This window comes from Rhinolophus sinicus, linkage group LG02 (assembly GCF_036562045.2).
Source record: "Rhinolophus sinicus isolate RSC01 linkage group LG02, ASM3656204v1, whole genome shotgun sequence".
NCBI classification, from domain to species: Eukaryota; Metazoa; Chordata; class Mammalia; order Chiroptera; family Rhinolophidae; genus Rhinolophus; species Rhinolophus sinicus.
The window spans coordinates 65,886,461-65,912,723 of record NC_133752.1 but is presented as its reverse complement, the minus strand read 5'-3'; the positions used below and the strand labels follow the sequence as shown (position 1 = coordinate 65,912,723).

At 31.8% G+C, this 26,263-nt stretch overlaps 1 pseudogene; it reads left to right on the top strand.

The window, feature by feature from the left end:
* Positions 1-1,614: 1,614 nt before the first annotated feature.
* On the top strand, positions 1,615-2,098 carry LOC109453741 (large ribosomal subunit protein eL21; annotated as a pseudogene).
* Positions 2,099-26,263: the final 24,165 nt, after the last annotated feature.

Below are 26,263 nucleotides of genomic sequence, written 5' to 3'. Positions count from 1 at the left end.
GCTGATGTTGTAATTTATGACTCCAGAGTGAACAAAATAATCCTTATTGGACACATGATGTTAATGTAGCCATAAAAGATTTCCTCCGTGATCAACAGTAGATGTTGAACCACATACCATGAGGAAAATATAAGATAGAAACTCCTTTATAGAATAAACCATCATTAAAACCTGAAAATACAAAAAAATTCAATTTTCACATATGTTTCTCGTTACTAAGCATTTGTACAAATCTTTTGATAAGTGAGACTCTTTAGAAAATATAATAATTATTAAAATAGCGACTTAGTAATGGTATATTTTCTGTCAGTCATTGTACATGCTATTGTCTTATTTAGCCTTCAAAGAATGTATAAATAACCCCCTCTGTAATTTTATAGATGAGGAAACTGAGGCTGAGAGTATATAAATCACTTGTCTAAATCCATAATGCTGTAAGTGAAAAAGCCAGGTTTGCCTTAATGTTTTGGTTTTGTTAACTTATTGTTGTATTGTTTGGTTGTTATTTTTATTGGACATTGTCTTTGAATATTTCATCATTATACTTATTTGGTAGTGAATCTCTCTTGTCCACTGTAATTAAGTGACAGAGAAATAAGTTCACAGAAAATTAATACATTTAGGCTACTAATTTCTTAACTTTATTATGTTCTAATTTTACTTACCAAAAGGTAGAGGAGGAACGAAGAAATCTACTCATTTAGACTAAACTGTGCCCCCTAACGACATCTGGTTGGAATTGTGGAAGAGACAGGAATCTTGCTAGAAAATGAGCACATTGTCTCAGGATTTATAAACTGATTCATCAAAGAGTGACATAGTAGGATTTGCCAATTAAGTTTGTGAACTTGCCACCCTGTACTTACATTGGCAGCACTGTACAAACAGCTTGGTAAGGTTTCATAACCTTGGTATATCAGTGTCTCAAAGCTGTGTTCATGTCGACCTGTGGCAGTGTCTTTGCTGAGTGGAATTCATTATTGTTGGTGTGTGTTTTTGTGTGCCATCACCAGAATGTCTCAGCTTGAATTAGAGCAATGGACAAACATTAAATTTCTTGTTAAACTTGGCAAAAGTGTAAGTGAAATCAGGGACATATTAGTCCAAGTTTATGAGGATAATGCCATGAAGAAAACGGCAGTGTACAAATGGATTAAATGTTTTTCTGAGGGGAGAGAATGTGTTACTGATGAAGAGAGGTCAGGGCATCCAGAAATGAGCAGAACTGTCAAAACCATTGCAAAAATTCATCAAATTGTGCATCCAAATCGTCAGCTGACTATGAGAACTGTAACAGACCAAGTAAACATCAATAGAGGAACCTTACGGAAATCTTAACTGAAAATCTTGGCATGAGAAAGATGGGTGCAAAAACGGTCTCAAAGGAACTCACTGATGTACAAAAACAAAGGAGAGTTGAAGTTTGCCAAGACCTTTAGGAGAGGCAAGACGATGTTTCGGGTCATGTTATCAGTGGTGATGAAACATGACTGTACCAATACAACCATGAAACAAAGTGTCAAAATGCACATTGAAAGTCAGCCAATTCTCCACGACCAAAAAAGTTCTGTCAGCTCCTTTTCGGCTGGAATCGCTGTTTTCCAGTAATTTGTCAAAATGACCAACACAAAGATAAAGAGGAGAGACACCCGCTATATGTTCTCTAGGCCTTTTAGAAAACATGGAGTTGTTCCTTTGGCCACATACATGCAAATCTACAAGAAAGGTAATACTGAGACATCAAGGGAATGGGCACTGTTCAAAAAGGAATGTCCCACAAATGTTACCATGGCAAAACGGGAAGGGTCTACAATGCTACTCAGCATGCAGTTGGCATAGTTGTAAACAAACAAATTAAGGGGAAGATTCTTGCCAAGAGAATTAATGTTCCTATTGAGTATATTAAGCATTCTAAGAGCAGAGATAGCTTCCTGAAACAGGTGAAGGAAAATGATCAGAAAAAGAAGAAAGCCAAAGAGAAATGACCTGGATTCAACTGAAACACCAGCCTGCCCCACCTAGAGAAGCACACTTTGTGAGAACCAATGGAAAAGAGCCTGAGATGCTGGAACCCATTCCCTATAAATTCATGGCATAAGTGTAAAAAAATAAAAGACCTCTGTCAAAAAAAAAAAAAAAAGAAAGAAAAATGTTCCGTTAGTCCAAATCAAGAGTCAAAATGATGTTGCTAAACTCTTGATATCAGAGGTATTATTCGTTATGAATTTGTACCACCTGGACAAACAGTTAACCAAGTTTACTATTTGGAACTACTCAAAAGGCTGCATGAAAAAGTTAGACAAAAGTGACCTGAAATTTTCTCCAACAATTCATGGCTCTTGTATCGTGATAATGTATCAGCTCACATGGCACTGTCTGTGAGGGAGTTTTTAGCCAGTGAACAAATAACTGTATTGGAACACCTTCCCTACTCACCTGATCTGGCCCCCAATTACTTCTTTCTTTACCCGAAGATAAAGGAACTATTAAAAGGAAGATATTTTGATGGCATTCATGATATCAAGGGTAATACGACAACAGCTCTGATGGCTATTCCAGAAAAAGAGTTCCAAAATTTCTTTGAAAGATGGAATAGGTGTTTGCATTGGTACATAGCTTCCCAAGGGGAGTACTTTGAAGGTGACCATAGTGATATTCAGCAATGAGGTATGTAGCAATTTTTTTAGGATGAGTTCGCGAACGTAATTTTCAGACCTTGTATAGCCTAGGTACAGACAAGAGACTTGTCTTCTGATATAAGACTGTGATAAGGAAAATACCTGAGCTTAGTGACAGCAATTGATATTGTCCTTAGTGGAATGTTATTCATTGCCTCTTATGTCTAAAATATAAGATTAGTACTGCCTAAAGTGGTAGTTTTTGGTTAAAGTTGGTGGACTCTGTTCCCATAATTCTCTTCTATCATTTCCTCTCTAAGATGTTCTGTTTTGTGGTTGTTGTTTTTTTAATTGAGATGTAATCAATATATGACATGGTCTAAGTTTAAGTTGTATAACATATAAATTTGATATGTTTAAATTTCAAAGCAATTACCATTGTACCGTTAGCTAATACCTCTGTCATGGCATTACATAACTATGATTTCTAGTGGTGGGGACAATTAAGATCTAGTCTCTTAACAAGTTTAATGTTGATAATACAGTTTTATTGCCTATAATCACTGTACTGTGTACTAGAAATCCAGGCCTTACTATTTACTAGTTGTGGGTATGTAACCTTAAACATGGGGTGTTCAATTTTTAACCCTGTTCATGATTTGAAGTTTTAATCTACAAAGAAATATAACTGACTCAATATTGCCTAAAATTATTATCTTTAATATACAAAGGAGTCCTTGTAACAAAATAATGACATAACTGTTTGAAATATGTAGTATTTATCATTACAAAGAAAATAATTAGTTATCAATTAAGAAAATGTTAGCTAACTTCTGTTTGATGTTTGTTTAGTTTCTATAATATCTCAAAGTAATAGGTAAAATGTGAAGGAAAATAACTTCAGAGATTTGGACCTTCATTTTTTAATTATGTATATCATAAAAATATATACATCAATGGAAAGGTAATATCTAATATAATTTTATAATTAATGATATAAGCCATCAATACAGTTTAGTTAAATATCCACTTAACCTCCAAACTTTTCTCTGAGGTTCTATTGATTAGATGCTGCTTATACATTGTGTGCAGTCTACAATTACTATACAAACAAAGCTATGGAGAAAAAACAAGTAAAAACATCAATAAAGTAGTATTGGTGTATCATCTCATATGATTCAAAGAACACAGGGAAAATTGTTACTGATCTCTCACTTTAAATACTTACAAGGAAGATTTAACCTCAATTTAGTTAACTATATGACAGTATTAATTTAAAATATTTTTTGTTATTCAGGAAAAAAAATGCAATATAAGGAAAAATAATTCCTTCAAGAGTGAATGTGTGCCTTTCTTAGGATAGCAACTGAAATTAAAACAAAGAAATGTAACCGAGAAATAATAATTTTCCTATTGAAACACCAAAGCCTAATTTTTGGACCACCAAACTTGTTTAAAGTATTAAATCTTGACTAATAATTGTAATTCTTAATAAAATTTAGGTGATGGATTTTACTTTATTGCTTCTGGGTATTATTCTTATGGGCAAATGAAAAAAGGAGAAAAAAAACTTTGCAATATATTTGCAAATCTATAATAACAACATCCTAAAATTAGTAATCTGAAATATTATATATGTACTTATTTTTCTTTTAAAAATGATATTGCAGTCTCCATCCTATGGGTTGAGTTTTCCACTAAGTATTGTAGTTGTAACATAATAATAGCATTTAGGCGTACAAAATTATTATAATTTAAAATGGCATTTAATATGTTTGCAAAATATATTTAGTACATTTGTAAACATTTTTTGAAAAATATAATATACATATAAATAAATTAATAATATATGTGATAATTGAAAAGCTGTGATATTTGGATGGTTAGATTTATAAAGCAAAACAGGAAGGGAATTCTATTTTGGGGATCCAGTTAGATTACTTGAATGATCTCAATGAAATTACAGAAGGAGCAAGAAAACTGAAATAGATAATGTAGGTTGTCAGCACTATTTTTGGCTATACTACGATGTTGTCAGAGGAGTGCAAGCCTGAAACAAATGAGTAAATAAAAAAAATTATACTGCAGCAGACAAGTCACAAAAATAAAAGTTATATTACTGAAAGTACATTGTATTGGGGAATCTAAAAGAAAACTGGTATTTATTACTAGTTATGTCACCATCTTAAACTTTTGGTGGACATTTTCCAATGTATGTAAAACAATCCATTAGAATCTATTATCTTGAATTAAAATCACCATTAAGAGTTAAACTATGCTGAGTGGAGTAGTCAGACAGAGAAAGACAAATACAATGTAATCTCCCTTATATATAGAATCTAAAGAACAAAACAAACAAACAAAACAGAAACAAATTCATAGATACAGAGAACATCCCCCCCCCCAACAAAAAGAAGAGAACAAAGAAAGTTAAACTAGAAATGAAATGTAAAATATCTACTTTAGTGGTAGGATTTGTGTGTGGGTGCATACACTCATGTGCGTATATATTTAAGTGAAATATTTCAAGGTTTATAGACATATATTCATTTTCTCTCTGTCTCTCTTTCTCTCTTTCTATCTCTCCCTCTCTCTCTCAAACATAATTCTTTTAGATCTCTGAACATATTTAAAATAGATTAGCTAAAGTCTTATCTAATAAATATAATATCTAGATATATCTAGATTTCTTGGTGACAGTTTCTAATGGTTGCTTTTCTTTCCTGTGTATTGACCATACATTCTTTTTTGTTGTTGTTGTTTGTTTGTTTGTTTGTTTGTTTTTCCATGCCTCATATTGTTTTGTTGAGAACTGGACATTTTGAATGGGTCCACTCTGGAAATAAGATTCTTCCTCAGAACTTGTTGTTCTTTTTTTGTTTAATGACTTTTCTGAACTAATTTAATCAAGTTTGTATTCTTGGTCACTTGTGGTCACTGAAGTCTCTGCTCCATTAGCTTAATAATCAGCTAATGATTGGGTACAAATTTTCTTATATGTCTGGAACCAAAATATTTGTTTTTGACAGATGCCTCCCAAATAATGGTTTTAGTGTAGGGTGTATTTGAATTAGGGAAGATAAAGACAAGTGTTTTGGGGGGAATTTCCTGGGAGTCACCAGACAGGTCAAATAAAAATTGGGGGAGAATAAGGCCAATTCTGCTTTCTCAGTACTGGTGCCAGAAATGTTTTATTTTCAATTGTACCACTGAACTGCAAAATAGGAAAGGGACTAGTGTAAGTTCAAATGCAAACAAGTCTAACTGTTCTTACAGATATTTAGCCATTTTTCTTGAACAGCACTTCCCAAATTGGTGCAAGCTGTTGGTTAGTTTCCAGAGTTTCAAAAAGTTGACTCTGGCAGTTTTTGTCATTTTTCCCTTTGCTTTTATGGAAGAATGTATATTCGTATTTTCTTACTCTGCATTTTCACTGATGTTTTTCTTTCTGTTTCTTTCTATTTGCTCATTCTCAAATATGGCTCAAAATTTGCCAACAAAGATGTATGGGATGTTATTTGTCCTCATTGAATTTTTGATGAAAGCTTTTCTCAAGTTAATAACATGTCATGAAGATTTTAATAGGTTAATTTCAGAATATATATATATATATACACACACACATACACATATATGTAGTTATCTATGACTGATTATGCATTCTGTTAGCCATATGAAATTTCCTAAGTTTTTAAATATTGAAAGTAGCCTGGTAAATCTGTAATCATTATAGAGGCTGAAATGAAAAGAAAGAAAAGCAACTACACTGTTTCCCCGAAAATAAGACCTAGCCAGACAATCAGCTCTAATTGTCTTTTGAAGCAAAAATTAATATAAGACTCGGTGTTATATCACATATATTATATTATATTATATTATATTATATTATATTATATTATATTATATTATATTATATTATATTATATTATATTATATTATATTATATTATATTATATTATGCCTGGTACTATAGTAAAATAAGACCAGGTCTTATATTAATTTTTGCTCCAAGAGACGCATTAGACCTGATTGTCCGGCTAGGTATTATTTTCGTGGAAACACGGTAGAAAACAACTTGGTAGGAAATTATGGTAGTTGTCCAAAAGAAAGATTGTAAAGATGATATATTTTAGAGACCACGGTCTTAGGAAGGAGACATATATGAGACAAATTTGGGGTTGTACTAACATGAATATTTGTTGAATAATAGTAAGGAGAAAGATGAAGAGCCAAGGATAGTGTCACAATTTATAAACTGAGTAACTAGATAAATGGAGATTATTAGTCAAGAGAAGAAATAAGAAATGGATTACATCTTTGAATGGTAGAGAAGAAAATTAATTTTTCTTTTGGAACACATGATTTTCTTTTGGAACATCTGCTAGCAGAGGGAGTCCTGATCTGGAGATGGAAATGTGATAATTGAAGTGATGGTAGAGGAATATAGTCTACTGAACAAGGAAATGAAGAGTTGCCTAATGCATGTCACACTATTAACTTGCCTAACACCAAATCACAAATTCCCCCAAAATAAGCTACTCCTGATTTCTTCCCCCCTCATTAAATAATAACTCTATTCTTCTAGTTAATGTGACCACAGACATGAACTTATTCATGACTGTTTTCTTTCTGCCATATTCCTCAATTGGAATCCTGTTGGTTCTACTTATAAATTATATCTCTAAATTTACCCTCTACCACCTCTACTGCTACTGTCCTGGTCCCATCATTCTGCCCCAAGGCACCATTATTCTCACTTAGAATATGGTAATAATAGCTTTTTAACTAATTTCTCTAATACTGTATTTACCCTCTTTCTAACTAGAATATTCTCAACACAGCACTTAAATCATAGCACATTGCTTCTCTGTGTGTGACCTCCCCTAAGAACTTATATCTCATTATATATAACATTATCTAAAAGATACCCTATGAAGCAGTGTCAGATTGTGTTATCTTATTTCCCTCTGTCTGCCCTCACTCTTACTTGCCCACCCACATTGTGTCCCTTTAATGCAGGAGTGTCCAAACTGCGGCCCGCGGGCCAACTGTGGCCCGCAATCCGTTTTTTATTGGCCCGCAGCAAATTCCAAAAATATACTTAGTTTACTTAAATAAGCCAGGTGAGGCAATACGTACTTCACCTCGAGTGAGTGGCTGGGCTGTTTGTGTATTTTACCACATATGGCCCTTGGGAGAAAAAAGTTTGGACACCCCTGCTTTAATGATAACCATGTTCTGGTTTCATGTTCTTTATGCATTTGAAAACGTCTTCCCTTAGATGTCTACATCATTTAATTTATTGTCCCTTTCAGCTCTTTGGCTAGATGTTACATATTTCCTAATTTATTTAAGCTTGGAGTTTATTACATATCCTCATAATCCCTAACTTTCTTCATTTTATTCAATAACACTTCTCAGCATCTCAATTTTATTAGTTTTTAAGGCAAGAAATTACCAGAGACTTTGTGGTTAGAAAAAACAGAAAACTATTCTTTCACAGTTCTAGAGATCAGAAGTCCAAAATCAAGGTGTCCTCAGAATTAGTTCCCTCAGGAGGGTCTGAGGGAGAATCTGTTCCATGCCTCTCTCCTATCTGCTGGTGGCTGCTGATAACCTTTGACATTTCTCAGGGTTAGGGCTGTAAAACTCTGATCTCTGCCTCTGTGTTCACATGGCCTTCTTTCTCTGTCTCTGAGTCTTTTCTTTTTCTTATAAAGACAACTGTCATTGAATTTAGTCTCTCCCCTTACCTCCAAATTCATGACGCATCTGAAGATTTTTAAATTTAATTACATCAGCCAAGATTTTTTTTCCCCAAATAATGTCACATTCATAGGTCCAGGGATTAGGAGTTGAACATATCATTTAAGGGACAAATCAACCCACTACATTGACTGAGTATGAATGTAATTATTTATTTGTTAATTCTCACACTCCCCACACTAAAATGCTAAGTGTATGACAAGGATTAAATATGTTTTGTTAATATCTGTGCCTTGACCAATTTCTGGCACATAATGCATTTAACAAATATGTATTTAACAGATAAAAAAATGTGGGCAAGACATAGGAATTTTCAAAGTAATTAGAGCCACAAGTGGACAAACCGGGGAAGGAGAATTTGAAAAAGAGGATAGACTTGTGTGAAGAAATACAGAAAAGACTGGTGCCTCTGAAGTCAAGAGTGTTTACATATTTAGGGAATGGTTGCTAATGTCAAATGTCAAGTTGAAAGAAGCAGGAAAAGAGACCTTCTAGTGATTTGAATATTCAAATTGTGTTGATGCCTATGAAGATCTTCATTTCACTAGAATGTGTCCAAATTTGAGAAAGGTTTTGCCTGTGTACTTTCATATCTTCATGGCTATGTCACGCTCATTAAAAATGACAAGATAATTCAGATAAAGAAGGAAATAATCTCTCTGTTACTGGACTAGAACTCATTGACCTGGTAACATTTTTGTGGAATTACTTACGTCCTCTACTTGTCAAATTGCCAGTCTGTCTACACTGTATATGTTTGGTATTTGATTATTATTGTGACTTATCAATATGTATTATCTCCAGACTCTATCTTTTAAACTGGATAAAAGTTTTCACCCTCATTAGTTCTATTCTGCTAATTTCAACCCACACATTCTGTTGTGATAATTTGTAACATTTTTTCCAGTAACAATATTTAAACAGCAGAGTTTAAAATAATTTTAAAAATTCAGTAGTTTAAATAGAAAGAAGCATCTAAGTTACTTCTAGTATATAAGCAATAGCACTTAGCTATCTAAATAGATTTGCTTTTTCTTCAATAATTATAATAATTCATTAAATGTTGCACAATGGTGCAACATGACTATAGAGTGTAATTTGCTTTTCTAGTAAAGAGAAAAAGCTACAAAATAATGTAAGCATTTCAACCTTAACCACAATAGAGTTGAGTTTATGATGTGCAAATATTTCAAGTATATTACCTTAAACATTTTCTGATTATTACAGTTTAATTTTAAATATATCCATAGTACATAATTTGCACAACCCATATTTACCTGGTATAATTTAACAAATTCAAAATTGTCCAATATTCAAAAAATGTTCCATCCCATAATATGTAGACATTACATATTTAGAAAAATGAATCACTTTCTTAAAAACATTGCTGAAATTGTTTTCTTATGTAGTATCCATTTAGTGACAATTTATAATAATTTATTATTACAATGACTATATCTCAAAGAAATCACTCTAACAATCTATAGCTTTCTACCTGTTCCTCAATTGAGAGTGTACATCTCAATTGGAATACTTTAGGAAGTATTCCAATCTGTCAATGAAAATGTAGGTGGAAGTGGTCTTCTGCCATCCAGTTAGTGTAGTGAATTCAATGTGTAATCTGATACTGAAGGAAAAGGTCACCATAAAAGAGAGAACCAATTCAACTAATATAAGAGTTGAAAAATTGCTTTAGACACTTGTTTATTTAAGTCAATATAATTTTACTCTAGGAGTTGGGATTTGATTAGAAAAGGCATAGTTTTTATTTAATTACAAAGATGGTAGCAGAAAAGAGAAATAAACTAAAATATTGAGAGCAGTAAGAGGTTGAACTTCCTCAACCAAAGTGAAGAGAGAAGAATGTATTATTAGTAATGCAAATTATAACAAAATGCTCTTCAAGCAGACAATTAGAAAAGAGAGAGGAGGAAGCTAGGAAACTCTGAATACAAAAGCCTCAACTAAGTTAATGTAAAATTTACAATAATTTATAGGCCCATCAAAAATGTTTTAAAACAGAAAAAATTGTCACACAAATGATCAGAATACACTATACTTTTTTTTTCACTTGGTATGACATTTATTGGTTTGAGGTAAAACCAATACTAATAGTCCTGTCATAAAATAAATTTCTCCTATTTCTATCTGATATATCTAAATATCTCTCTGAACATCAATTATGCAAATATTACTATTTATTTATTTGTATTTATTTATTGATTGATTTATATTCAACTTGCTCCAGAAATGATTGGAGATGGATGAATATGATTTATGTCTTATGATTTTCTTCATAAAACTTATTCTTTAAGCTTTAAAACCAGATCTCTTAAATTTTACACCCATTGTCTTCAACCCTAAGAGCTGCACTTTTCTTCAGACAATTAAAAAAAAAAAAAAAAAAAAAAAAAAAAAAAAATATATATATATATATATATATATATATATATATATATATATATAATTACATTCTAGAACAATAAAGCCACATTGAGATACAGAAGCTGAAAGGTTAGGAAGGGTCAATAGATAGTTAAGTGACTTTTTTCTTCACATTAGCCCCAAATTGAATTTGCTTCCAATTTATTCCCCAATGTGTATGTTGCCATAGTTCATTAATCTCTGGTAGATCCATACATCATTGTAGAATGTGCCAATGTCTAACCCATGAATACCAAGGTTCTACTGTACTTGGTTCAAAATGTAATCCTAATGCCTACCTTGCATGACAGATTTTTGGCTTACATATCATCTACCCCGAAAACTGTCAAATCATAAGTATGAGGACAAGCTAAAATTTATGAGTTCACCAATAATTAAATTAGTTTGAAAGTTATAAAACTAGGGCAGATTAGGAAAGCTGTAATTCAATCAATCGAAGAACATTAATTCAGCATCTACTTTATATTTTACCAGACACTGAGGATATAGTTGAACAAGGTCTATGGGAGGGTTTAATAATGTAAGTAGGGAATTAAAAGCAATGAGAGAAATAGCATGACAAGCTAATACAGTCCTATTAAGCCATCAAGAAATGTGTAGTCTGGATGTAAGTTAGCAGGGAGAGGTTGTGGTCAAGGAAGAAATCCCAGAATAAATTATGTATAAATGAGACTTGAATAGTACAGCCATAGAAGTGACTTAGAGCAAAACCTTTTCCCCAAAGACAACACTATATGGAAAAAATAGGGATGCTAGAAAAGTATGTATATTTAAAAAATAAAAACGTTTAATGTGTGGCTGTATGCTCACTTGTTGGGGCTACGTGAGAGGAAGTTGGGGATGTGATGCAGAGCCCCCTCCTGAGGAGGTTGGACTATCTTGGCAAAAATGGGACAAGCTGTGAAGTGATTTGATCAGATTTAGGACTTAGTAAGATTATTCTGGCTGTGGTTACAGATCGTATGGTAGTTGATTATTTTAAATTATTTTTTGTCTTCATAAATTAAATAGGTCAAAGATTAAATATATCCCCACATATTCTGATATATAGAGTAGAAGGAGTATTGAACTGGAAATTGGATATATAGACTAAATCCTAATTATGCCATTTAGTAACTGTATGGGTTTGGCCAAGTCACTTCAAATGTAAATCTGTAAATTAAAAATGAAAAATCTTAATAACATATACCCATTCATAAAGTGGTTTTAAATAACAAATAAACCTCAAAAGTCTTTGAAAATCATCAATAAATTTTTTAAAAATTGAATAATTTTAGAAATGTGGTTAGGAATAAAATTTCCAGAATGTCCAGAATGTCTATTAAGAAAGACGAGTAATACATTAAGACTCAAGAACTATAAATCTAAAATGAAGAAAATAAAATTCACAATTATGCATGAAAGCTCTTTTAAATAAGTTAAAGTTATATAAATAAAAAGTATTTAGGTATCATAATATGTAGGTTACAGCCCACCTGTCCCTTAAACTATGACTATCAGGGTTTCTTATTTGTTGATAGTTTCGCATAACTTATTAAAACTAGAGAGCCCTCAATTATAGTTAGATATAGCTATTACATCAGAAAGTTAATTGTAATAGCATTTATGTAACAAAATTAAATTACAATGAGATTAGTACCATATGCTTATAGTTCAAACCAGCATGATACTGACTTATTTTTCTTATTTTTAAAATTAATTTAATCTTATTGTATCACACATACTTTGTATGTCCCTTTAAATATTTTTAAAATAGTAGATGATAAATAAATAAAACTAGTATTGTCAATATCATTTTGAACAACCAAATGGCAGAAACTATAAACTTTATGTCAGATACAAACATTTGTAGTTTTTAAGAACATAAAATAATATGCATATCTTCCCTCCAAAAAGAGAAGCTCATAATTTCCATTAAACACATATGTACTATAGATTACTATTTGTAAACATAATTCCACATGCTTTGAGAGTTACTATGTTATTAAGGTATCATCAACTTTAGGTATTCATCATTTAGTGAAGGATCCCATTGCAGAAACAATTGTCTCTAACAAGAAAGGGACAACTGTTCAGGTGGTTCATTCATTCTGCAAGCATGTGTGGAAGGCTCACCATTGCCAGCTGGTAAGACCACCATGATACTCATCTTGGTGCTTACATTAGGAATTGATAGTGTAATTATCATATAAAACAGTGATTATATATACATTTATAAGAGATATTCAACGATGGATACTTTGCAATTTACAGAAATAGTAAAGTGGGATGTGATTAAGCTCTTCCTTAGGGTTTAGGAAGAATTTTATTTTGTTTCACAAAGTTTATTATAGAACTAAAAATCTAATTTTAAGTGAAGAGTATCTAGTTAGACATGGAAATGGGGAATGCACCGTAAATATCTCTAGGTGTAGCTAAAGATAAGCAAAAATGGGCAAGTAGATATTTGGTTGTCATTGGGTTAAGAGATTGTAAAAATAGGGTAGGAGGAGATAATAGAAGCCATTTGTAGACAAACTTACTGTATTTGTGTTACATTTTACATAACATGAAGTCAGTAAATGGAATAGTTTGTCAGTGTTGCAAACAATAAAATTCAAAAAGAACAACTTAAGTTACTGGTCAATTATACTGGTAAAAGTGAGTGTCCAAACACAAACACAAGCACCATAAGCCTGGAAAGGGTAGAGAAATGTTAGAGTTTGCAAGGATAGAATTTAACAGAATTTGAACCTAGTTTGGCACAGGGGCTGGGAGTGAGGGCAGGGAGAAAGTCTAAGAAGTTAGAGCTTATAGCATAGAGTTGAATAAAGTGCCATTAAATAATATTGAAAATTAGGGAATAGGATTATAGTTGAGGTGGTGGGTGGATTGGAAAATTAACTGAGTCCTCTTTGGATAAATTGAGTTTGAAATGCTTGAAACACATCTATGACATCTATTGGAAAATGTTTAGCATGCTTTTAGAAATGCAGGTCTCAAGTTCAGGAATGAGGTGAGGTCCAGAGGCATAGATTTTGGCTTTGACTCTCTAAAGTGAAATTTAAAGTCTTGAAGTTAAAAAAGCTTGCAAATGAAAGGAAGCCTACATGAAAAAGTTGGGAAGAGGAAAGTAAAGCAACCATGAAAGGTTGAAAAGGAATATCTGACAAAAGGAGAACCAAGGGAGTCAAATGTCACAGAAACCAAAAATATAAAAAATAAAAATAAAGTAAATAAATAAATTTAAAATAAAAACTTAAAAAAAATGACCAAGATGTTTTTGGAGTGAAACCCCAACACAAAACTGACAAGTGTACTAAAAAGAGAGTTAAACACATTTTGGACTCTAGAGGGCAAAACTGACAGAGGAAATAATCATCTTTTGTATTAAAACCATAGTAAAATCTACAAGTTTAGTGACATTTTATAGAAAGATTTGAAGGAAGGCAAAGAGGAATCTAGAGTAGCTTAGCTGAACAGGTATTCCAAGAATAAAGGAATAAGATGAAATAAGGTTTCATCCAATGTTATTGTAGGTCTACTGTGAATACAATTATAAAATTACACTATTTCCCTAGCAAAAATAATAGCTAATTTTCTGAAAGATTATTGTCTTTTGTAAGCACACAATAAATGTTAGGTGTCATTTTATTGTAGGCATTTTTCTGGACGTGTTTCATGTATTATCTCATTTAATCATCACAAAAATTCTCTGGGGGACAGTATGAATTTCACCCCAATTTCATGATTGAGAAAACTGAGGCTTGGAGAGCTTAATATGGTCCAACAGTTAATAATGGTAGCATTCAAGAATCAGGGCTTGAACTATTAGTAGCTAATTCTCTGCAGACCTCCTGATATATTCTTTGAAGAGTTTACTAAGATTCTGAAAAAAAAAAAAAAATCATATCACAAATCTTGTAATTAAGAAATGTTAGCGTTTCTCTAGTCTAATTTTTATTGTATAGATGAAGAACCCAAGGACTAGATCGGTATTAACTTCCCAAGGGCTACAAACATCTAGCCTGGAAGCACAAGCCTACTTCTCCAAATTTGCTTCTCTTTAACTATTTGCATTTCTCGGAAATTATTTCTAAACTTTGAATCTCATTTAAAGATTCCACTGTTCAATAGAAGGTAAGGCTACTTTATATGACTAATATATATTAGCAGTATTAGTCATATAAGATATTAGTCATTCCATATAGATATAGATATAGATATAGATATAGATATAGATATAGATATAGATATAGATATAGATATAGATATAGATATAGATATATAGATACAGATATAGATATAGACATAGACATATAGATATATAGATATATAGATATAGATATAGATATGTATCTTATAATTTCCCCTAATATTTTATTTTGCAGTTTGGGTTTACATGTTTTACTGCTTACTATCTGGATCTATTTTTCTTAGTGTTTCTAGAGTTTGTGTATATGCTGTACCTGTATCAAGAGTGGCATTGGGAGCCTTAGATTGCAAATTTCCAGAAAACAGAGCTACATAGAGTAATGTACTTTGTGTTATTATCTCATTGAGCTCCAAATTTAGAGAAAAAGTGCACTCATTTTGAATGTTTAAAACAAATAACATAGATTTAACACTGTGTTCTGTTCCTGCTATTAACTAGGCAACTTCAGGCAACTTACCTAACCTTTCAGTTGCCGTATCTCTATAAGAAGAATGATATAACAAAAGTATTAACAATAATATCATGATATTAATACTAACATATATATACATTTTGGGACTTGACTCTTAGAAAAAAAGAAAGTGCATACTAAGGAGTTTTGTGGAATGGAAAACACATTTCAATTTAACATGTCAAAATATAAGGATCAAAGAGAGTGACTGGGTGGGAAATACAAGGCATTTAAATATAAAGACATGTGACCCATGAGTTAACAATTTTACCTTAGTGTCAAAGGGAAAGAAAATCATAAACTCTTAGAAGTCAAAGTTTCTCATAGATTATTGTGTCAGCTTCCTTCTTTTCTAATTTAAGGAACTTTGAGAAATTATGCCACCAGCCAAGTTCTCACAAAATTAGGACTAAAACGCTCGTATTCTGATTACCAATATGTGTTTTTCCAATGTGCCTTACTGTCTCACAGAGAAAAACAAATAACACGTTTAACCCCAGTATGTAGCAGGAAAACAGATAAATAGTTGGTGGTTGCATCATTCAGTCATCAATTCAAATGACTGACATGTTCAAAAGCTACTCCAGGAATTATACTAGCAATGTCAGATAAAAGGCACATCACCCAGTACTCACTGAAAACTGCTGAGGATTATGGATTCCCTTAAAAATGCAACATGAAGTAATGTGAATGCTTGGTCAACCAAAGTTCCAATAACCCAAAACACTGTAATTCCATTCTGTAATTAACAAGTATCTACCTTTCTATGGCCCTCAGTAGCTTGAGAAACATCAGTTGGCACTTTGCCAGAGTAGACAGCATCCTCTCATCTGACACAAAACAAAGAAAAATGTGTTTCCCAGATGTATTAACAGCAACATCTGGTCCTATCAATGAAGGAAAAAAAATATAATCCTCTGGAAAGCAAATACATGATATGTACTCTAAAGATGGTATGTATCTTGCATTTCAATATGACCCAAGTTTCGGCTGTCTTCTGATTTGGCTTTAGTCTGATTTAAAGGTTGCCAGCTGCCACAAGAGTGTTTGGAAGAGTCAACCTGGGACCACAAATAAGTCATTCTAGTATGAATGTTTGCTTTTGCTGAACATCAGTATTCTACAAGCCAATTCACAATAAGAGAAATGTCATGCTAAAGAAGTTCACTTACAGATTCAAAAGCATCTGCTATGTGTCACACTTAATCACTGTCATTGTCTGATAAGAGAACCAGGAGAACCAAAGAAGGAAAGCTCAGGGTGGTGCTGATGGGTCTCAGTCTTCAAAACATTAAATTTGCCAACTCTTTTCAGAGGCAAAAAAGTAAAGTGGATCCTGTGTGCCTTTTAATGACTTTGGCTTGCTGAGAAATATATATTACATAATGCTAAAAATAAAACCAATATTGCCATTTTAATTTAAATATATATATTTATATGTCTATATCTATATATCTATATCTATATCTGTCTATATATATAGGTTTTTTTTTTTTTGCTGAAGGAATCCCAAATCCTTAAAATGATCACCTAAGAATTTTAAGTTAAAGTTCAACATAAACATTATGATGTAAACCTTATATAAAATAAAATTGTGATCTGAGACATTTCTCTCAGAAGTGCAATGCCTTATTAGTGATTCATTTTTATCTTGAAGAAATGGTGAATGGACCTAGAATAATAAGGTTTTAAACCAGACAGTTTTCATGAAATAATTCCCCCAAATACTTTTCATCAACTTTATTAAGTTTAAAGTATTTCGTCTTTTAAAATGGATTCCCCTGGGTAGGTGAAAATTTAATATTTTAGCATATATTACTTTAATCATTTGTACAGGTTGCTGTCTACTTTATATCTACATGGGATCATTCTTATAACAGAAATACGAATTTAACTGGGGAAGAAAAGTTAGTATACTTCTGATATGGAATATCTGAAACTCAGATTGTTCACCAAACAACCATAGGAGCATATATGAAAACAAAACAAAACAAAAAAAAATCACTGAACCAAAACTTCGTTAAATCTCTTACTTTCCATTTTAATTAAGCCACATATCTTTGATTAAGGCCATGAAGTTTACTGAAAACTTCATTGTTAAAACATGTTTAAATCAGCTTGATATTTTTTTCAGTTAAATCCCAACAAAAATAAATATGAAATTTCCAGAATAGTTGCCATCTTCGTAAATAAAAAATCATTTTCATGCCTACCATTCTCAGGAGAGTAAATAGAACTCTATTTAAAATCATTTAAAGTCTACTGTGATTGTCATCACCTTTAGTTTTTGCATAAATACTAGTGTGAATATGAAAGTCTACAAATGTAATCGTAAATATTCTATTTCACCATTACTTCTGCTGACATTGGATGAAGAGTCACATTTTTTTTGTTGGACAGAATCTGGAAATCTTCATCAATGACCAAATGTTAAAAAAAAAGCATAACTTGAAGGAAAATATTTCTGATTTCTATACAAATATACCGATGTTCTAATAGGATATTCACCATCCATTCATAGACACACTAAAAGTACATACAATAAGTGGTGGTTGAGAAAGATAAGGTTTTTAAAAGAATTACTAATTTTTCCAATAGCTTTTGCAGATTCTGCAAAACCTGATCTATAAACCATTCTGTAAAATGGAATTCTGGCTGATCACAACAAAACTTTGAATTATAGTTAAAAACATCATTCTGGAATAGAAACTACAAGTAAAATAAAATCACTAAATAACTTTGCTTGAAGTAGTAGTGACCAGCATATGAATTATGATCAGTTTGAGTCTACTTCACTTATTAATGTCAAATCTCGGAAAAGAAAAAGATCTAGTAATACAGTTCTATTGTCATACATTTCTACAATTTTAGTAGCTGCTGATTATTGATTACATATTACATTTCAGGCATTGTGCTAGATCATTCTTATTTTATAGACGAGGGCTGGAATAAAATATGTTCAATAACTTGATCATTGTTATATAGCTAGAAAGTACAATAATCGGGATTAAAATAACTGTCTTAAATCTAAATCTCTACCAAAATTCCGTTTCCTTACTAGGGATCACATTTTAGTATAATCCATAAAAAAACTTTTCTAGCTATTTCACAGAGCATTGTTTTGCCCATCAAAGTAATGTATGCACCAACAATGTTTCATTTTTCCATATAAAATACTGTCCTTGGGCTGAGTATTCATTATTATGATAAAGCCAAAAAACATGGAATTTGTTCTCATGGAACTTTTGTTTGTTTCATTGGCTGTGTTTTTCAGTAAAAATAAACCTATTTCAACCACCTAGTTAAATAGATACACACTTATAAATGTATAATTGATATAAATGATATAAAGGTAAAGAGTAGTTTGAGAGGAAACAGAAGAAATTTGATTCAGATAGAGAACCCAGGGAAAATTACTCAGGAAATGGCAATTGAACCAAATACCCACTAAATGACCAAGAAAAGAACCAAGAGAAGGGTGGATAAGAGGAATCTAGAAGAGGAAACAGTGGTTGTGAAATCCCTGAATTTGAAAGAAGCGCGGTATGAAACAAATTAAAACAAAACAAAAGGAAACAAAAAGTGACATTAGATCGTCTTTATGGAAGACAGTTTATTGGATGATGAGATTGAAAGAATTGGGGCAGGGGAACAGGGTAATTATGATTATAAGTGAGAGATTTAAATATAGCAACCATCATTAAGAGAAGTGTTAGAAGAGAGGGCAGAAAGTGCAGAGTGAATAACCATGCATGTGATTTTTTTATACTTAAACCATTTTCACAAAATGAGACCATCAAGTTATTTTTAGTTAGCAATCACAGTTTCAAAATGGGAAGTTAAAATTTCAAAGGCTATTATCAAACTAAGTACTATCTAAGTCAAGCATGTGCGACCAATAAATGTTTTTAGTAGAAATTGATTTTAAATATGTCAAAGCACATTGGTTTGAAATATTTTAATGAAGAATGTAATTACAATGTTTAAAATGTTTAATATTTTGCTTAAATATATTGATTTACTTTCTTTTTAATTTCTGAAATCACTTTATTTTCACATTTTAGCATGTTTTTTAATTTTTATTAAATTTATTGGGGTGAAATTGATTAATAAAATTATATAGGCTTCAAGTGTACATTTCTATAATACATCACCTGTGTATTGCATTGTGTGTTCACCACTCAGTCAGTTCTCCTTCTACCACATATATTTGACCCCCGTTTTCCTCTTCTACCACTGCTCTTCCCCCATCTTCCTAGTAACCACTAAACTGTTATCTGTGTCTAAGAGTTTTTGTTTCATTGTCTTGTTCATTTGTTTTTTCCAGATTTATATTTCACAGACGAGTGAAATCATATGGTTCTCAACTTTTTCTCTCTGACTTATTTCACTTAGCCTGATTATCTGAAGATCCAGCCATAGTGCTGCAAATGGCAGTATTTCATCTTTCAAGGCCCAGTAATATTTCATTGTATATTTGTGCTACATTTTCTTTATCCAATAATCTATCAAATGACACTTTGGTTGTTTTCATGTCTAGGCCATCGTGAATAATATGCTGCAGTAAACATAGGGGTACATATATCTTTAGAGATAAATGTTTTCAGAATTTTGGGGTAGATATACAGAAGAGAGATTTCTGGGTAATACAGTAATTCTCTTCTTAATTTCTTGAGGAACCTCCATACTGTTTTCCATAGTGGTACTAATTTACATTCCCACCAGCAGTGCATGAGGGTTCCTTTTTCTCCACAGCTTCTCCAACACCTATTACTTGTCTAGTTTATAACAGCCATTTGAATAGCTGTGAGGTAGCATCTCATTTTGGTTTTTATTTGCATTTCCCTAATAGCTAGTGAAGTGAGGCATTTTTTCATGTATCTATTGTCCATTTGTATGTCTTCTTAGGAGAAGTGTTTGTTCAGGTCCTCTGTCCATTTTTTAATTGGATTTTATTTTTTTTTATTGTTGAGTTGTTTGAGTTCTTTATCTATTTTGGATATTAGCCTCTTTGGATTTTAGCCTCTCAAATTCACAGAATTAATGAAATATGACTTGAAATATCACAAAGAGTCCATTACAGACCAATCCTGATTAAACAAATGCATTTTCAGTAATAATTGTTATTTATGTCATTAATTATACATAGATTTAAATATATAGGCAAATAGAAAAATAACATATATAGTATTTAAAGTGACTACAATTTTTCAAAATATATTGGCAAAAAAAAAAAAAAGGAATAGAAAAAGCACACTTATTTGGTATATGTAAAGCAAATTAAAACAAAACAAAAAAAACTGCACTCCATAACAAAGGTATTCTGTTTTGTGGAAATGTCACAAAAATCTATGTAGATAACAATGTACGATTCTGGCAGGAGAAATAAGGTAAACATAAAAATTAAACAAAATCAAAGAATAAGCATCTGAATCACTGGAAGACCACTTAAGGAGTGAGATCTTTATTTTGCATCTGTATCAATTCAGAAAGCTATATTTGTGGCTATTGTCATCTATCTGAAAAAGGTCTGTTTTAGCATAGATCATTTACATAAAAATATCACATAAAGCCCATACACGTTTCACTGTGAAGACCAAATGTGTCTCAGCTGCAAATCATCACAATCATTCTGATATTTGGTAATCGTTCTAGGGAGAATATTTTGAAATAATGTTTCTCTTCCAAATGCTAGAAAAAAACTGATTAAATAGGTATACATTTTTATATTTACTTTAATATCTTACAACATAGCATACATTTTTTTATACTTGTATTTTTTTTTGTCATAACATGATTTCTTTAGTTTTGTCACAATTTGTCATAACATGACTTCTTTAGTTTTATGGCCTTTAGCAATCTCACTTATAACACATCCATAGCCTAAGTCTCCTTATGCCCTCATGAATCTTGATTTTACAGCATAAGCACAAACGCAATAGAACATGGTTCTCATTTAAATTATGTGAAAGTGATATTGTGCTGCATTCAAATGTTGTAAGAAGGGATGTATCTGGTCACGACAATGATGTCAGAGGCAATGGAGACTAAAGCCCATAAAAGAAAATATTCTATACTTTACCTTCTCGTGAACTTAAGAATCCTTTCTAAAGAGAATTCTGATACTGTCAGGGTACTTCTAACACTAGATTTTATTACAAGCTATAAAGCAGTCTTCTTAATGTAAGTTCACATAACTCACTGGAAGTACAGATGTTTTTAAATAATCTATTCTTGCTAGAGATCAAGAGTTTATTTTATATGAGAGTGTCATTAAACTACTTTCTACTGGATCGCAGAAAAACACTTTTGCTTCCAACTTATTCCCCAATGACAATATATCTATCATTTCACAAGATAGAAAATGAAGCTGTATAAATGTGAACATCTTTCCAGAGATTAACAACAAATATAGTTAATTCAGGGGGACAAAACTGTCTGTCAAGATTGTTGTCTTTTGAAGTTGTTCAGAATGCTGCAAAAGAACTGGACTCTACATAGCTGTTTTTCTGCTCTATTGGAAAGTGGCAATTAGTTAGAAATACTGTTCATTTGATGGACAAGCGTTGACTAAGACTAAGGCCAAAGATATTCTCTGAAGTGTCTTTTTAAAATATATTCCAATTTTATTTTATTCCAATTTTTGTATCAGTATTTATTTAACTTTTATTTTTCAATTATAGTTGACATTCAATATTATTTTATATTAGTTCAGGTATGGAGCATAGTGATTAGACATTCATATAATTTGCGAAGTGATCCCCCGATTAGTCTAGTTCTTACCTGGTTCTCACCATATATAGTTATTACCATATTATTGACTCTGTTCCCTATGCTGCACTTTACATCCCCATGGCTATTTTGAAGTATCTTAGAGTGTTTTCTTCTCCAAGCATATTTGCAATTCTATTATGTCTAGTTGCTAACATAGTAACCATATCATTTTACTGATGTTTAACCCTAGTTGAGTTTGTTTTTAGTTCTGCTTAAAAACAGAATAGACCATGCAAAACGATGTTAATGTAATGAAAATTTAGGAATCACTGGAATCCAATTAAGGTTTATCATCAGATTATTTATATATATATATATATATATATATATATATATATATATATATATATATATATATATATTGAGAGAGAGAGACAGAGAGAGACAGAGAGAGAGACAGAGAGACAGAGAGAGAGTTAGTTTATTCTTCAGGTGCAGAACAGTGCTCTGTGATAATTTATTTTATCAGTACTATCCCTAGTGAGGACAAGCAAGTTGTAAGAATTTAAAATTTAAGCAGACCAGTATCTGAGTCTTATTATGATACTTATTATCTCTATGACAGTGGCCAATTTATTGAACATATTTCATCCCAAATCCCTCATCTATAACGTAGGGATAATCAATAATCAATAAAAAGGAATTAACACAGTGACTCGATAAGTGAAATAGGTTTATCTAATGTATCCCAGGTAAAGTAGCACTTGACTACCTAGCAGACATGAGTATGACTGTACTCGAATAGAATATTCTGTAGCATAGTATGGATAGTTAATCCGGCTTTCCCATGGCCTGGAAGAAATATGTTTCAAACTGGGTATTAAAATCACCTAAGGAATTTTTTTTCAAACTTCATATGCTGATTAGGGTATATTTTTTTGTTTTGATTTTTTTGTTTGTTTGATTTTTTAGCTGTATGTACTTTATCATCCCTGAATTTCTATCAAGTGTTAGAATTAGGATGAGAATAAAGCAGACATATTATCTTCCCAGGTTAATCTGAAGATTGACCCACCCCCAATAAGCTCCATTTGAGACCTTCTACTCACTGCCATCCGTATGCATTTATTCGGTTATATTCAAACACAGCAGACAGATTCCAATTTGAGTTGGTTGCCCTGTGAGCTTGATGACATAAATGACTGTGGGTTAGGAGAACAAGAATTTTCTGGGTAAAGACATTCCTTCCACACTTAAAACATGAATGGATCTGCTTTCTAAATCATTAATTTATCAGTTAATTAGCATGATTCAGCCTCTTCAGACCAATCCCAGTCTGGTTACACCCACAAACCAAGTTTCAAACCTGGAAAACACTGCAGACCAGATCCTGGCTAAAGATAATTCTACAGTGCTGTCACCCATTATCTTACTTTGCCAAGTTGAGCTCTCAGCCTTTCTCCCTGATCTTTCTCCTATTACTACATTTAATAAAGTTAAGATACATAGTTATATGGAAGTTCCATATAATTTTCATGATAATGTGATTTTCTAGTAAAAATAAGACAATTGCGTTTTACATTGCACGCATGATAAGTATTCAGGGTAAATTATATATCTTCTGAGGAGTCTATATACCTGTTTAGTTGGATTTTTAGATCTCAGACATGCTGACCAACAGCCAGCTTTAGAAAACTACATTTATTTATTTATTTATTTATTTATTTATTTATTTATTTATTTATTTGGAGTTTATTCTAGTTTTAACTTCAGTATTGACAAATAGTTTTAGCCCAAATGTGAACATTCTCAGGTGTATATTTTTAATCTAATATTCAAAATGATTTCTGCTTTTAAAATGTAAGGCCAGTTAACACCTGTTTAAAAAGATAGTCCATTGTCAAATTTAGTCAAGATTCCATTAATTCATTTAACCAAAGCATTAGAATTGTTTCTCTACATTTGACATATAAGTAGTTCACATTAAATTTATGTTCAATATTTACACTCAGTCATAGTAATGTACAAAAATGTACAGAGACTGCATAGCAAATTACTCCAAATCTGGAGTTTGTACAAAATTTATATTATCCTGAATAAGATTGTGCAGAATTGGTTGGAAATGGGTAGAGTGACAGATATAAAAACTCTCCTACCCTTGCTAATTTTTTTCACACAATGAGTTGGGAACCAGCATTAAAGCAGAATAACTTCATCTTTTGTTTTTAATTTTATTTCTATTCATTTCTTCTTATATTTTATAAACCACTTAAACACTGAAGATTCTGGCTATTTCCCTTATATTGGACTTAGCATAAGGCATAGGAAAACACCCAACTCTCCTCTCATTCTGCAATTCTGAGCTGAGAGCCGCAATTAGATGTAATTTCTGTTTCGTACCTCCTGTCAGTAGAGAGTACTCAACCTTAGAAGGGCAATATTTGAAAATGGTACTGGATGTGAAAAACAGGAGTTCAAGGTTCAACTCTCTGCTTTACCACCATGGAGTAAATTTGGACACGTGATTATTATCTCTCTATGCTTCCATTTCCTCATCTGAAGAAAAAAAAAAAAGGCAGATGGTAACAAGGGACATTTAGTGAGTACTTACTACCTGCTAGGGCAATGCTAAGCAATTCACATAGGCATTTTTAATTTAATTCACCCCAATGAACACAGGGATGATTACTATTATCTGTTTTTAAAGAGGGGGAAACTGGGGTTCTGAGATATCAGTAATCAGAGATTGTACTAGAAAATTGAGGTGTTGATTTCAACCAGGTCTGCTTCTATCCTAAACCCATACAATTCTGTTACTAATAATATTTACTTCAGAGATATTATTATTAATGATTGTAATTTTTTCTATAAAATGTAAAGTGATTGAAGTGGTAGCTATTATTGGAATTTAGAGCACTCTGACTTGTTTAGTCTCTCAAGGCTTATGTATGTAAATTGGACAGTCATCAGCACCCGAGTTTAAAGTATAAAGATAAGATGAAAATTTACTCTAGATTGCAGTGATTTTGGAAGGTTTGAATCATTTATAGAAATAAGGAGACAGTGTTAAATATGGAAGTCATTTAGACTAGGTAGGAAGATACTGTGATCAGTTAAAATTCAGTAGTTTAAAACATATAAAATTAAAGGATGATATTTATGTATTCACTGTGGTTTATCAAAACATTAAGACAACAGTTGCATGAACAGTTGAATATCCACTATACATGTATGTGCATGTGTGTATTTAAAAATAACAAGTTACAAATTACTATATGTGCTCTGACCAGTAGGTTTTCAGAGATATGTTTGTACACATTTATTATGTATGTATATACATTACATGTTTCATACATTTATCTATCTATATATATATCATAGATATAAGCAAAAGTTTAGAAGGATTTACTCCAAGGAGATGATTCTTCTTGGATATTGGTATTTTCAGTCATTTCTATTTTCTGTCATTGACCTTTTTCTCAGTTGTCTTTGCATTCTGAATCAAGTAGATCTCATTGAATAGAAAAATACTTTAAATATTACTAATAAAAAACTCTATTAGCCACTTGTGCAGAATTTCTCCTGTTTAACATAAACAGGGAAGCAGCTCCAATAGATTCATGAAAATAAGCCTTGACAATTTAACTTAATAAAGTAATTTATAGCAGCATAAAAGACAAGAAATTTCATTTCTTAGTTTTGTTCATTTGCTATTTTGTTTTTATATTGGTCCTATGTTGAACTTTTGCAAATACAGGATTTTATGTGTTACTTTTGTAGAGAGGTATTAATTAATTATTATTAATTACTGCATTCATTCAGTTAAATACAAGGTGGCCTTTAGAAAACATTTTCTAAAATGCCACATTTTAATAACACTTAGTATATCAGAGTATTGAAATCAGAGTGCAGAGCAGTAACTGCTTTCTCTATCTACAATAAGAATTCTTATATATGATGCTGTGTGTGTACTAGAGGAGCAGACCCAGAAAATACTTCAAAAGGGATTTTATACTATGCACTGAAATAGAAGTTTAAGCACAGTAGGAGATTTCTCTAACTAATGACGACAAT